Below are 13424 nucleotides of genomic sequence, written 5' to 3'. Positions count from 1 at the left end.
TCTGGAATATTCCCCAGACTGAAACTTAAATATGTACACATTTCGGACCGTGATATCTTTATGGTATTGAACAAAACCTAAATGTAACTTGAGTCTTACATAAAGGTACCAATGCTCACTTAATATAACAATGTAATACCTAGAAGCTATTAGGAATTCAGTTCTAAAGGAACTCTTAATATAATGCAATAACTAAAACAAATTATAGATTGGGACTAGGTGGAAAGTATGGGAACCTCATCTCCTAATTCTACTATGAAAAAGTATTTTAACAAAATTTAAGATTTATTAAGCAAAATTTTAAGAAATCAATTTAAAACTATTCTATGAATTCTGGAATTTTACAAGTTTTATTCCAAACACTATTTCAACTACTGTACTGTATATTAACTACCATAAAGGGATTCCATAAAAGCAATAACACATTTTTTTCTAACAAACAACTTTTATCATATGTGAACCTCTAAAACATAAGTTCTAGGTAAATAGGTACAAAAAAATTAGTTATTTACCTGACAAGTGATCTTAACTAAATTGCAGAAAAATTAGCATTAAATGCACTAGACAACCTGATAAAAGTCAAAATACTGTATAGCCATTACTATCTATTAAGCAATATTGGACCGACAAGAAATTTAAATAAAATGCTTTCTATTAAATCCTTCAAGTACTGTACTCCTCTAGTTATTCAATCATTTTCAGAGAGAGCCACTGACCTCTCTTTCTTACTTTCTTACAATACTTGTCAAAAACATTTATATATAATACAATACAGCTGGCTCAAAATTAATGGAGACGTGATTGACAACTACACCAGTCTTATAAAACTTGAAGATTTCATAATTCCAAGATTTTTTTTACACAACATTCATGAATAAACTAGTCTACTTCCATTACTCAATCACTATTGCACTATTATCATTTTATCATAACTTTCATTTCAAGAATATTTTAACTTTCTTTTTAAAAATATTTTAAAAGCCACTTACACTAATAGTCCACAAACTTCAAATTCACTTTATTCATTCTGTCTTAGATGCCCGTCCAAAAATTTCAACAGCATTTTTTAAACTTCTGAAAAGCCAAAACCTTTAATGATTTCAGGCCCATACAAACAACCATTTTTATCCCACCCATATAATACATCTCCCCAGAAACCTGATTTTGTGTTGATAAAACACATACCTTAACATATTTACATCACTTTAGATTACAGTATTTACATCAAAATCCATCAGTACTTCTTCAACTGGCAAGCTGTAAATTACCTGAAAGACAAGAAATAGGTTAATTAAACCATGGAAAATTGAGGCGCTTTTGCTTACAATATATCAAAATAAGGACATAATTAGCTACAGTCAAACTTTAAGTATTCTTTGCATAGGTCTTTATTACTAAGAGGGTCAGGGATGGGTCTTTGCCTTTGTAAGAATATGGAGTGCTTGACTGAGGATAACTGTCTGAAATTCCATTCAATCTTAGTTACAGTAACATAGTCATACCCAAGGATTCAGGTAATCAGGGATCTTTCCAAAGAAACTACATGGTATCTCCTACGAAATTTAATCTTTAATTCCTCTAGTAAAATTCTACGAAAGTATACCTTCCTCACAAGGAACATTAAATAAGAAAGGTCATCTTTATTATAGTAGCCCTTCTGTTTTGACTAATTTTTGAAAGATTCATCATTTCTCGTCATTTTCTCTCATGATCTCACGAGGCCATTCCCTTTGTATGGATTAGGGAGTGGAAACAACCTAAATCACTATGCTCTTCAGAGCAATATCAGAGCAACAGTCCAAGTTCTCAAAATACTGCCACATATTCCTTGTCAAAAGGACATGAAACTGGACTTGTTAGAATGCAGCAAAGTTATGCAGTGTTAATGTCTCCATTAACAGAATATTTCCTGGACTCTCAAGATGATTTTGAACCATCTTCAAGAACTAAAATGTGGCCCTATTGGCCAAAAGCTATAGCTTCAGTAATAATAGGCTATCACACTAAGGAACATGATAAAAGTTTCTTCAGCCTTGACCATAAACGGCTAATAATACTCTTACCTTTCTTTCAGTGAATGACACCCAGTAGTTTAGCTGAGCAACATTTTGTGATAACTACCTTATCCTCTAAAATTTGATTACTTAGACCCACAAGACCAATGCTTTTTTTACTGAATACCACATTTAAAGCCTACTTACACTACTAATTTGCACTGTCATGAGTTAAGGGGAAGTGTTGCTATAAAAAAGACAGGGTCTGTCACAGAATCATGAATAATTTGTTCTAAAACACTCAAGGCCATGCTATTCTAGACACTTGAGAAAACGTTTCATAAGTACTACAGCAGTAGAGCAATAAGATCACACTCACACAAACATACTAGGAATGGAACATGCTAAGTTAATTCTCCTAACTATAACCAGTTAGGCTTAACCAGGAAGCCTGAAACCTACTGTACATACAGCTAGCAGGATATATCCAATGAAACCCTTTCTCAGATATGTTCCAAAATGTTCATAGAACCACTTTATACAGTACTCAGTACACAGTTTTGCCTTTAGCTGCAAGCATACTGATAATTTTAACCCAGGAGACGACTAAGGCCAAGACATATAATAACCTGACGCACCCTCCTGTAATGATACATGGGACATGGGAGGGTCACAATACTTCCACCCTTCAAGGAAAGGGTCAATGTAATTACAGGCCTGCTGGGTGGCTAGGATGTTCTATTACAAAAGTACCTAACTCAATGGAGTCTGTATCATGCCATATGTAACCACAACAGGTGTTACACCAACTCACATACATATTTTTATAAATTCCTCTGCTACTTCATGATAGTCATGTTCACTCAAGACGTATATGGAGACAAATGGTAGGTACACATTCATAGGGATCCACTAGTTTTGTGGAGGAAATAGCTAAGAAAAGAGGGTAGGCAGTGGCAATGAAATGGACTACATACTGTTCACATGCAGACTGACTAGGTTAAATGTTCCCATAGGGAACTGGCAGATGGTGAAAGATAATGTTAATGTTAAATGTAATTATTTACAGACACAAACCCCTGAATGATAAAGCAAGTCCATAAGTTCTGTAAGTGCAGGTATAGTTTTGAGAATTCAGAGACCTTTGTTAAGGTGTACCCAGCCCCGCTCAGCGAACAAGGGTCACCAATTGTTCGAGCAATTCAATGAAGGTAAACAGTAGAATAAGAAGGAAGTCAAGTTTTGAATAACCTATCACTTGAGCACTATACTATAAAGCGAGTGACTGCAACAAAAGATAGCTACTTCAGGAGATCTTGTTTACTATCCTCCACATTGAATGAAAATAGTAAATATGCAATTGATGTCTTAATACTTAATGATGTGCTGAAGTAAAATGATGTAATAATTTTGTTTCTGTTCAGGCAAGGAACGACCCATCACATTATTGCATACAAGCTTGTTTGTGCTCACTACGTGTGCTGGAACGGTGTTGATGTCTCCCCTACCCTCCCGATCCCCTAACTACCCCACCCCACCCGGGGCAGACAAACAGGTTTGTATGAGGAGGGTGGATATCTCTCCTACACTGCCCGTTCTACCTACTCCGCCCCCACCAGGGCGGACAAACCGGTTTTCAGGGCATGGGTGACTGTGTCACGTCTCCCCTACTGTTATCTGGGGGAGGACAAATGAGATCCACTTGCATTTTATTATTCTAGATAGATTATGTTTTTCTGTTCCGAGGCAGATATTCTAAAAAGGATTTTGTTTTCACTGAAGCATGATGGATGTGCGGGTCAGCAAATTTTCTTCAGGAGTAAAATTTTCCAGAGTGGAAGGATAAGAAGTATTGCACTAATAGCTGGGTAAATGTATAAGTTACAGGGTCTCTTTTTGTTCTATACATGACAAAGATATTTGAAATAACTGCTGTTAACCAGAGGCTTATGGAACCCACACACTCTCTTTCAAAAACGAAATTCCCTTAGTAACTATTTGAGGAATTCGTAAAAGAAAAAATGTCAGATAAAATATCATTAACCATTGCATGATTGCATGAAGCTATGAAAGAAAATGATGATCACCACATAGTAGAATCTGGACATCACAGGAGGATAAAAATAATTTTTCTTCTCAGATCATATCTCAGAAATGTTAAGCAGATAAAAACAAGTAAAAAATGTGCCCAAGTTTCTTCGGGGCAATCGAGTTTTCTGTACAGCATATAATGTTGTATGAAACTCTCAGCCACAGGCCATGAAACTCAGCCGCGGCCTATGAAACGTTCATCCACGGCCCGGTGCTGGCCTGTGTTGTTGGCACCTACAGTGGTGACAGACGAACGTTCATGGCTAACTTTAGCCTGAAATAAAATGATAAAATGAAAGCTACTGAGGCTAGAGGGCTGCAATTTGGCATGTTTGATGATTGGAGGGTGGATGATCAACATACCAATTTGCAGCCCTCTGGCCTCAGCAGTTTTTAAGATCTGAGGGCGGGCAGAAAAAGTGCGGACGGACAGACAAATAGCCATCTCAATACTTTATTGTATTTAAAGACCATCACATATCACTCATATAAAATACTATCACTGCTTAGTTGACAATGGAGCAAAATTATTAATGTGTGTTTGGTATTTTCCGGAAAATTTTATATGCTTTACGGTGGAAAATGATTCATTTTTCATGCTTAATTTTTCTTTCAGCGGTATAAAATTAGCTGTCAAGTTCATATTTAACATTTTTTCTTATGAAATTCACTATTTATGATACCATGAGGAAATAAATTGAAAACTTTGCATGCAGTCTAGGAAAACTTGCACGGACTTCGTGTTTGTTCTTTGGATATGATGAATATGTAATACAGCATTAATTAGATATAACCATTTCTCTTTTCCCAACTCACTCCTGTAATATGTATCCAGTTTTACTGTCTAATATTTTTGTCTTGCTGTGACAAGTGCTCATAAATGATTTTAATGAGAAAAGTAAATAAAAAAAGTGTGATTCATTGCGTGTATTCTTATGTAACTGGGTTTGCAAATAGCCAGCCTATATTTTTTAAATGCCCTTAAAGACAACTACTGAAAATAAGAGATGATTATGAAGTATATTAAATTATAAAGTATAAGGATAAAGATACTTGGTAAAAACAAAATACAGGATAATAAAAACGCAAAAGAAACATGAATATCAAATTCACGAAAAGTGGACAGCTGTTTCCACCGTTCCCTTTGGCAAGAGATACCAGTTTTGCAACATAGGGCATAGATAACCAATTTTAAGAATAATGGACTTTTTTAAATGTAAAGCAATCATTCCACGTAATGTTATCATATCGTATATAGAGACACAAATTATTAATATAAAATACAAATGCGATGACCAAGTTTCCTGACCTGGAAAACAAGAAAACGCCGAGTGAGTCTTCTCACTTTATGATACGAGTGACCAATGTTTTAAAACGAAGCAGCTGCACTACACCTTAGAATTCAGTTCACAGCATAAGAGTGCGGCATTCGGCTTTGGCCTTAGCATTTAGTATTATGAAGTTATGGAAAAACGAAAATTAATGAAAGGTTATGAATTGTTATGAGTTTTTACGAGGTTTGATTAAAAAAATTTGTTCTTTTATTTATACGAGTCGGAATAATTCCAGTCTCGCCACCGTTTATGAAAAACTTTAAAATTCCTAGAACAATCACACATTTAGCATCACGATGTGAATAAAATAAATCTTAATATAGAAGATCAAGCATTTCCCCTAATCTGTTCCAATATAAAAGTACGCGTTTTTTAAGTTTTGCTTCATTAGCGTCGTTGTATTTTTGTGTAATCGCTCGAATTACGCGTAATATAATTACGTAGAACAAGTGATCGCTATGAAAGAGAACTAATGAATTTTGTTTCCAACCCTTTCCTTTGAATATTTAGTTTCATTACTCGCTTCATTAGGCCTACTCGCTCCCTTTTCTCGCGATTAAAATTCTGTGTGTGTGTGTGCGTGTGTCAACTGATCAACCAGTTTCTACTTCTACTGATTTAATAGTATGACTCCTTATCTATCAAGAAAATAACGTTTTGAAAATGTCAGTATTTATCCATTTAGTCTATCTTAGTGCGTTACTTTAGCCCAGAACATTGCCTATTGTCGAAGGTGACTTGTGTTCTAACGTTGCCCATGACTCCCGTTGTTTACAACAAATACACATTTTAGAAGTATTTTATTTATTTATTTATTTATTTTTTTGCTAACATCGCAAATTCACTGGCGCGTGATTTATGCAGACAAAAGAAAAAAATACTTACATAATTATTTCCTACCTTCATAGAAACTAAAACTAAAAAATAATTTAGCTGATAATGGAAGACGTTCTGCTTCTATTAGGAAGAACCCAAAATTGGTGAGATACATTTACTATATGTTAAATTATGAACTTTACAAAATTGTGGAAAAATTGTCGCATAGACATAAAAATCCTGCAATGAAGGAATGTGTCAATGTTTGTCTAGTTATTCTTCTTTCACTGCAACGGAAGCTTTTCATTTTATCCAAATATCTTACACGGGCTTTCCCCAAAACTTACAAGCTTATTTGAAGTGATATCAGTAGCAATATAAGAATGTGATGATACCAAGTCTGGAACTAACGTCAAAAATTACAGCAATACAGGAGGACTAATACTACAAGGACGTTATATACCAAATTAAAGCTGGGATCAAGGTAAGTGCTACCTAGCTATAGAGGTCATTAACGAAAGAAGCTTGCCCTCGGCTGGACGAAAGCAAATCGAAAAGGAGAGTTCAAAATGAGACGAATAAAAAATTCCGTTCACATACTGGTATACATCAGGATTGAACCCAGGTCTTTCAATTGAAAGGCAAGGGCGCTGCCCACTAGACCATTCAAGTCATAAAAGAAGTTGGAAACTGAGAGCCTAGTGGGCAGCGCCCTTGCCTTTCAATTGAAAGACCTGGGTTCGATCCTGATGTGAGTCAGAAATTTATTTCTGTTCCATACGTGATTGTGCGTTGATTATTTCTATCTTATCCACTCAGAAGGGCTAATTCGAATGAAATGCTGTTAACTGGGTCATTGCCGAGACGGGAAGTTGGGGAAAACACGCTGGTATGCAAGCAGCTAGCTTGCCCAGGTAATTCCTTGGGTGCAGTTGTCCTCAGGTTCCAACTTCTTTTATGACTTGTATGGCCTAGTGGGCAGCGCTCTTGCCTTTCGATTGAAAGACCTGGGTTCGATCGTGATGTGAGTCGGAAATTTATTTCTGTTCCACACGTGATCGTGTGTTGATTATTTCTATCTTATTCACTCAGAAGGGATAATTCGAATGAAATGCTACACTTGGGTCATTGCTGAGTCGGGAAGTTGGGGAAAACATGCTGGTATGCAAGCAGTTAGCTTGCCTGGGTAATTCCTTAGGTGCAGTTGTCCTCAGGTTCCAACTTCTTTTATGACTTGTATGGCCTAGTGGGCAGCACCCTTGCCTTTCAATTGAAAGACTTGGGTTCGATCCTGATGTGAGCCGGAAATTTATTTCTGTTCCACATGTGATTGTGCATTGATTATTTCTATATGTATGTATATATATATTTTTATATGTTTCCTGGTGCAGGTAATTCTTAAGTCTCCACATTTAGTACTTTACTCTATAATGGCCTTGAAAGATAACCAGGACATATAAAACGAAAAAATAAAAGGAGTTATACAGGAGCTGAGGGCTCTTTCTCAAAGGGAAGTGCGTGAAACACGTGGATACAAAAATAGGTATATTTACATGACAAACAAGATCAAAAGGGAAAATGAACTGAAACACGTTAAATTGCTGCTGCAGAAGTCCTCCTGAAGGGCGAGGGGGGGCGGGGAAGCTTGGGAATGCCAGGAACATGGACCAAGGAGAATTCTGCTACAATCATCCTTCTGAAACGATATGAGGACCTAGGTTACAATCTAAGGCTGGAATTTGGGGAATGAATTACTCGGGCGTGCGCTGAGGGCGCCAAAGACATCCCCGAGGCTTGTCTAGTGACTTTGAGCAAGAAGGCAGTGAACACATGGGCCGGGATAGAACCAAGAAGCTCAGGGAATACCAAGTTATGGGCCCAGAAGTTTAATAAATGCACAAGGGCGAACATAACGTGACTAAGCAACTCTTTCTAGGTACTTTACCAAATCGTAGGGGCGTAAGGCTGACGTCAGCGTCCAGCGTCGTCTTCTGCCAGGGTTCACGTGTGTGCGTCGACAAAGGCCTCCCTCACCAAGGAACTGCTTTCAAGTCGTAGGTCGGGTGAGAAAAAGGGCGCCCTTGTGATGATGAAAGGCTGCAGTTGAGTTTCCGCTCGCTTTGGGATTTGTAAATCCCCACTTGCACTGGATGCTGGCCATGTGGTTGGGGTACAAAGCAAAGGGCAGCTACTCCACGTGGCGTCGAGGGAAAGAGGGGTGTGGGGCGAGGCCTGCACTCGTGACCTCCTTCCTTCCACTACTGGGCTGTGTGTGAGGGCGAGCTCCTGGCGCGATGGTCTTTTATTCCTTCTGGACGGGTGTAGGGGGGGCGATGGCCTGACCGGGTCACGCTTCTGTACCAAAGAAAAGGCGCCAACCAGTTACTGCCCTGAGCAAAGATTATCTGCTGAGCTTCTCTCAGATACCCTGAATCTACTGCTTGAAACTAACCTGAACCAGATCTCACTACTTCTCACAGATTCAAATAGACAAGAGGCCTATCTATCGGTCAAGCAAAGCAGAAAGGCGGGCGCTTTTGTAGCATATTTTGGTGCTAATCTTTTATATATATATATATATATATATATATATATATATATATATATATATATATATATATATATATATATATATATATATATATATATATATATATATATATATATATATATATATATATATATATATATATATATATATATATATATATATATATGTATGTATATATATATATATATATATATATATATATATATATATATATATATATATATATATATATATATATATATATGTATATATATATATATATATATATATATATATATATATATATATATATATATATATATATATATATATATATATATATATATATATATATATATATATACACATTATATATATATATATAATATATATATATATATATATATATATATATATATACATATATATATATATATATATATATATATATAATATATATTGTGTGTATGGGTGTGTGTGAAAACCAACTCCAACTTATACAGTTTTTGCCAATCATTTACCTCCTTTGTAAATGTTAGGGTGTATTCCAGCTGGTAGAAGGAGTGACAGCAGCACTACATTCCTGAGTAAGCCAGTTCGCCACCATCATGAGGCTCATGGAATCCTAAGCAACAATCGTATAGTATGCATAAACTGTTCATTTTGAGTAACGTATCCGTTTTACCTATATAGCGATTAGAAAATGTCATAGTACTTATTTTTTTTACATATTCTTGAAGGAAAGCTATATTATCGTGCAGTAAATGTGTAAAATGCTGCACTATTTCCCTTGGGTTGGTTAACTTTAACGGAGAAAATACGATTTTTTAATTTTTTTTTTTAAATTCACTGAAACCATCAACGTTTGAACCTCAGGCAAAATGACATTGGAGCAAGGGTACTAGATCCATACGTGTAAATGACGAACAGTCGTAAGTATATCCTTCCACGGACACCATTCATAATGAATTTGTCAAGTTTCAAACTCGCTAAGCAATATTCAGTATTGGGCCTTTTTAATATATATATTTTTAATTATCCCCAGAGACAGACTTCGATAAAATGGTGAAATATCTTATATTTCATTTACGAATACAGGAATTAGTAAGTTTTGATTTATTTTTCATTTGAATTATGAAATAATTCCACACCCGCGGAATAGGAACTATTGAACCTCTGATCATTTGACATAATGATTAACACCTTTCAGCTCGTCTTCTTCACATACCGTCTTTTCATAGAGCTGCCGCCAGAAGAGGAATCAAATATGACAGCCAACACGAACAGCGTCCTTATTAGGCTGCTAGAAAACGAAATGGAAGTGAAACACCACAGCAGACCTTTCAACATTGTTAACACAATAGTTTCTGGACTCCTGAATTAATGAATGCTCATTAACTATCAGGGGAGTTGTTGGCTGCCTGGGTTACATTAACCTAGCGTTGTAGCTTCTTAGCGGATTGTATTTGCTTAAACAAAAAACCAAAAAACCTGGTAAGCAAATATCTTTTATTTATAAAACCCCAGAAGTCTTTGACTGTACCCTTTTCATCGGTGCACAGAAACTGTTACTCTTGTCGTCCATTTATGAAGATGATAATAATTCTCTAACCGACCTCCGACCGCCAAACCATGAAATGTAAGTCGTTTGAATTATCAGCAAAACCAACGTCCTACTTTCCTATAAAACCCAGTTTCCTCCCTCACTAATTACTGTTGGTCCCTTTCCATGTGGCTGTACTCAGAAAAGCTGTAGATCATATTAGCTTCAGAAGCTGGTTGATGCGATCTCTTCAGGTAATTACTGGGTCGGCTGGAATTGTGTTCTATTCATTGTTGAGGAGCATAAGAGTAAGTGTTGCGTTCTAAAATAGGAAATTTTCGAAGAATGCGATACGATATTAGTCTGTGATTCCTAATGGCAAGAAAATTTCCTTCTGTGTTTCTTATTCTGACAAAAACCAAGATAAGATTATACACGTTTAAAAAAACAGCTCAGCAAAACGGGTTCTTAACAAAAGGTATCTTTCCATGACAACGACCGCCATGTAATAAGCACTTACTAAATGTTGTTTCCTAATGGAAACGGTGGGCACTGCAAGGATAAGGAGATCATCCCAATTGCCCTTCATGCTAACGATACCCTAATGATCTCACGTTAATGAGGATTATAAAAACAGAATAAAATTTAAAACATCCTTGTAAAAGTATGGTACTGTGTCGTAATTTGGAATTATTATCGAAATCTACTGAAATATCTTTATCTTTTATTGATAAACGCAACGAATTTATGAATATATATATATATATATATATATATATATATATATATATATATATATATATATATATATATATATATATATATATATATATATATATAATACACACACACACACACACACACATATATATATATATATATATATATATATATATATATATATATATATATATATATATATATATATATATATATATATGTCAGCAGAACTTAGTTGGGGGCGAATAGGGAACGTGGATGACGAAAAACCTTAAATCCTAGTGCTTTACCTTTCTTCGGGAGCTGAAGTTCTCTTCTTATGAGGGCCAGAGAGAGGGAGGGCAAGTGAATTAGTTCACAACAAAAGTTACTTTGATGCTGTCAACCACGTGTTGGAAATAGACAGTTTAATGGAGCAATGGATGGACTTCTGTCTTCCGTGGCCGCCCGAGCAATTCTAAGAGCGAGCTTCTCTCTCCAAGGCCCACCTATAGCTTCGGAAATTACGTTTCTCTTCCTAGACGGCGTTGTGATCACTCTGCCCACATGGAAATGCAGGCAGTGTGGCTGCGATTTCAAGATGGCAGAACGCACGTATTCAGCCCACCAGCTGATCTGCCCCAGGGGACGATTAGCTCTGATCCAGTCCGCATCTGGAATTAAGGAATTTCCTACAGTGCCTTGGACAAGAAAGTGATTAAAGTGCTTTTCCCCCAAAAGGCAGTGGTGAGAGAGGTTATAGAGGCGAATTTTCCTACAGTGAATCATCTTAAATTGAATTAAATGATTGCTTAGTCCTTTTTTCCTTAGACTTATTGCATGTAAGATGGCGTATGAGGGAATACTCTTAATTAATATATATATATATATATATATATATATATATATATATATATATATATATATATATATATATATATATATATATATATATATATATTATATATATATGGGAATTTTGTGCATTTCAAGAGAGGAAAAGGTAAGTTTTCCCTATTTTCAGATAATATTCTTGTTTGAAATCTTTGTCACATTTTGTTATAAGCTATTTTGTTCACGCTCAGTTTGTTGGTGTTAGATTTTATGTTATTTGTATTTTATCTTTAAAAGTTAGATTATCTTAAATAAGTAACTTTCTGTAAATTCTAATACTAAGTAGTTTTTAGATTTTTTCTGGCGATACTGAACAGTACTTAATTCACAGAAATGTAAGGTGCTTCATTCAAATAGTTCATGACCTACGGAAATTGTTCCTGAACTGTATGGCCATGCCCCTTTAACCTGATAACTCTGCCAGAAACTCTTGCGTCCTGATGTAGGATTAAGGCAAAGTTCCTCGGCCCAGAGTTCGTTAAACCTCCCTTTGGGTCTAATGGTTTCAGCAGCATTGCACTTGCACAGGATATACCACCGTACTGTGTAGAAGTGCTTCCTGTCTATGGTCAGAGGAATTGTGCATGAGCCTGCAAAGAAATTTTGTTTCAAAGATTTTGGAAAATATTCTACTGCGTATGTATTTGGATTCTATCTCAACCCTAATAGTGATGACTCCATTTATGACAGCGTCATAAAATAAATTTGCTTGGTATAGTTATGAAAATCATTGGGGGCAAATTTCAACTTATTTAACAAAATCCCATGTGAATATTAAACTCGCTTTTTCAATCACTCTTCACTGGACTTATTTTTTTGAGTTTGTGATTTTTTGTTTTTTTGGCTACTACCAAGCAAATAATTGCCAGAGCATCGGCTGTTGAAGCCATGGCTTCTACAGAAAACTGAGTGAAAAGCTATCATTAATGCCGAAGGTAAGCCTGCACAGGTCTGCCTGTGCCAGCAGACCAATGCTGGTATACCTGAACGTTAGTGGCGGCCTGTAGTGTGAATGTTTTTAGCGTTTAGAGGTCATATTCGATTCTGCATTTAAAGGGTGATTGTGGCATTAAATTTCATGTTCATCTTTAGATTATTGATGGAGATGTTAATCTGCAATTATCTGGTTATAAAATGATCAGCAAGCTTTTCCTACTTATGCAAACAAGTTTCATCGATACCGTTTTATATTTTCAAACCAGATGAGCTGCCTGTATAGGATATATCAAGAATTTAGTTTCGTGTTTTGCAACTCTTATTATTGATAATATTTGCTCATATGTACTACATTCTAACGATTAGAATTCTAAACTTCATTACAAACAAAAGTATTTAGGATATAAATTCGCTTATTATTTATAAAAAAACATATTCATAATAAAAACGCATCTCTTAAAACACAAAATTTATGACACAGTAAAGTTATATATAAACAAACTATGTGAGAATTATTGTCGTAAAATTAATAAGGGGAAAAATCATTAAAAGGTACCGATCCTTGTAAAGCATATCAACTTTTCTCT

At 35.5% G+C, this 13424-nt stretch overlaps 1 long non-coding RNA gene across 1 annotated transcript in view; it reads right to left on the bottom strand.

Annotated features, from left to right (window-relative positions):
* Positions 1-266: 266 nt before the first annotated feature.
* The window catches only part of LOC136840631 (uncharacterized), a 78743-nt gene continuing 65585 nt past the window's right edge, over positions 267-13424 (bottom strand). Inside the window, exon 2 of the long non-coding RNA XR_010853678.1 lies at positions 267-1268. This is a non-coding gene — a long non-coding RNA (uncharacterized lncRNA). The remainder of the gene's footprint in view (positions 1269-13424) is intronic.

This window comes from Macrobrachium rosenbergii, chromosome 8 (assembly GCF_040412425.1).
Source record: "Macrobrachium rosenbergii isolate ZJJX-2024 chromosome 8, ASM4041242v1, whole genome shotgun sequence".
Taxonomy (NCBI): Eukaryota; Metazoa; Arthropoda; class Malacostraca; order Decapoda; family Palaemonidae; genus Macrobrachium; species Macrobrachium rosenbergii.
The sequence above is the reverse complement of the archived record's forward strand: the minus strand, read 5'-3'. Positions and strand labels throughout refer to the sequence as shown.